The sequence below is a fragment of the Cajanus cajan genome, chromosome 10 (genome assembly GCF_000230855.2).
Source record: "Cajanus cajan strain Asha chromosome 10, NIPB_CcT2T_4, whole genome shotgun sequence".
NCBI lineage: Eukaryota > Viridiplantae > Streptophyta > Magnoliopsida > Fabales > Fabaceae > Cajanus > Cajanus cajan.
Window position 1 is genome coordinate 2,442,706 of NC_138526.1, and position 2,961 is coordinate 2,445,666.

A 2,961-nucleotide genomic window follows, 5' to 3' on the forward strand; every position below is an offset into this window, starting at 1 on the left:
GGGTAAGCTTCTTGGGTTCATCGTCAGTGAAAAAGGCATAGAGGTGGACCCCGATAAAGTAAAGGCAATAATGGAAATGCCTCCTCCTAAAACTGAGAAAGAAATTAGAGGATTCCTCGGCAGGGTGAACTACGTCGCAAGGTTCATCGCACAGTTGACTGACACGTGCAAACCAATATTCAAGCTGTTGCGCAAGAATCATTCCGAAACTTGGGATGAGAATTGTCAACGAGCTTTTGACAAGGTCAAACAGTGCTTGGCCAATCCACCAATATTGGTGCCACCTGTCGAGGGAAGGCCATTAATCCTCTATCTGACAGTGCTTGATGAGTCCATGGGAGCCGTGCTAGGGCAACAGGACGAAACTGGAAAGAAAGAACAAGCCATCTACTACCTGAGCAAAAAGTTCCTTGATTATGAAACCCGCTACACGCCATTAGAAAAGACTTGCTGTGCGTTAGCGTGGGCAACACAAAGGCTCAGGCAGTACATGATAAGGCATACTACTTGGTTGGTTTCCAAAATGGACCCAATTAAGTACGTGTTCGACAAACCAATAATCACTGGGAAGATTGCCCGATGGCAAGTGCAATTATCAGAATTTGACATCATACATGTCACACAAAAGGCCATCAAAGGCAGTACCCTAGCTGATTACCTAGCACATGGGCCGACCAATGATTACCAATCCCTTCAGGATGATTTCCCCGACGAGCACATAATGAGTATACAACATGAAGAACCAAAAGACGATGCGTGGACCATGTATTTTGATGGAGCCTCCAACATGCTTGGACAAGGGATTGGGACAGTATTAATTTCCCCGCAAGGAAAGCATATCCCCTTAACGGCAAGACTCAACTTTGACTGTACAAATAACATGGCCGAATACGAGGCTTGCGCGTTAGGAATCCAAGCAGCAATCAACAATGGTATCCTAAAGCTCAAAGTATTTGGAGATTCGGCTTTAGTCATTCACCAACTGCGAGGTGACTGGGAAGTCCGAAATCCTAAACTGATACCATATGTTGAGCATATCAAAGATTTGACACAATTCTTCCAAAGTGTCATCTTTGAATACATTCCAAGGGAGGAGAATCAGTTTGCTGACGCCCTTGCTACACTATCATCGATGTTCGCCTTGGATAAGGAGCATGAAATGCCCATCATCAATATCCGGCGGCACGATAAGCAAGCGTTCTGCCTACTGATAGATGAAGCTGTTGACGATCATCCATGGTTCCATGACATCAAACAATATCTGTCAAAAGGGGAATATCCTGATATGGCTAGTGATAATGATAAAAAGCATATCCGAAGAAGGGCCATGGGATTTCTGTTGATTGGAGAAACCCTCTACAAAAAGAATTATGACTCGGTCTTGTTGAGATGTATAGACCAAGTCGAAGCTCAAAATGTAATCAAAGAAATACATGAGGGGGTTTTCGGTACCCATATTCCCGGGCCTGCAATGGCTAAGAAAATCCTCAGAGCAGGATATTATTGGTCGACCATTGAAAGGGATTGTTACCAATACGTCCGGAAATGCCACAAGTGTCAAGCATATGCCGACAATATTCATGTCCCACCAACGCCACTCAATGTTCTGGCTTCACCATGGCCATTTGCAATGTGGGGCATGGATGTTATTGGACCCATCGAGCCAAAGGCATCCAATGGACATAGGTTCATCCTTGTGGCCATTGACTATTTCACCAAATGGGTAGAAGCGGCATCGTATGCTCATGTGACCCGAAAGGTGGTAACATCCTTCATCAGAAAGAATATCATATGCAGATACGGTATTCCCGATAAAATCATCACTGATAATGGATCCAATTTGAACAATAAGATGGTGGAAGAGCTGTGCAAAGAGTTCAAAATTCAGCACCATAACTCTTCCCCATATCGACCAAAGATGAATGGGGCAGTCGAGGCAGCCAATAAGAATATCAAGAAGATAGTACAAAAGATGGTTGTCTCATTCAAAGACTGGCATGAGATGCTACCCTTCGCTCTCCATGGTTATAGGACTTCAGTACGTACATCCACAGGAGCTACTCCATTCTCCCTTGTTTATGGAATGGAGGCAGTTCTGCCGGTTGAAGTCGAGATACCGTCTCTGAGAGTAATCATGGAAGCAAAACTTTCCGAGGCAGAATGGGTTCAAAGTCGATACAACCAATTGAACCTTATCGAAGAAAAACGACTGAACGCCATATGCCATGGTCAAGCCTACCAAAGGAAGATCAAAAAGGCTTTCGACAAAAAAGTCCATCCTCGAATCTACCATGAGGGAGAGCTGGTGATGAAGAAATTGCTACCAGCTCAAAAAGGACAAAATCGGAAAGTGGGCCCCAAATTACGAAGGACCGTATGTGGTGAAGCGAGCTTTCTCCGGAGGAGCATTGATTCTCACAGATATGGACGGAGAAGAACTTCGATACCCAGTCAACGCTGACGTGGTAAAGAAGTATTATGCTTGAAGACGTTGCTTGCATCAGCCCGCTAGGATGAAAACCCAAAAAAGGGCATCCTAGGCAAAAGTTAGGGCAAAACAAAAAGCCCGCCAGTACAAGGGTACTAGGCAAAACAAAGGCAAAATTATCCCCGCTAGGATACGTCCTAGGCAAAAATTAGGGGCAAAAGAATAAGATGCAAAAAGTAAAGCAAGCAACGATCACTTGAACCGAAAACCGAAAGGCGGTTCAAGTGATAATCTTCTAGAAGCAAGCGTCTTGCAGTATCTACACTCCTGGCTCAGGCATCTCACCCGAAACAATTAGGGAAACGGGAAGAGCAGCAATTACAGATATAATTGTTTAAGCCAAAAATGTATAGCCCACCTTGGCCAGCCATTCTTCAGAAATTCCTTTTGTAAATCTTTCTGTATGAACATTTGTGAATATCAATAAAATATCCATTTGTTTCTTTTCTCTCTTGACCATGTGATTATGCCTT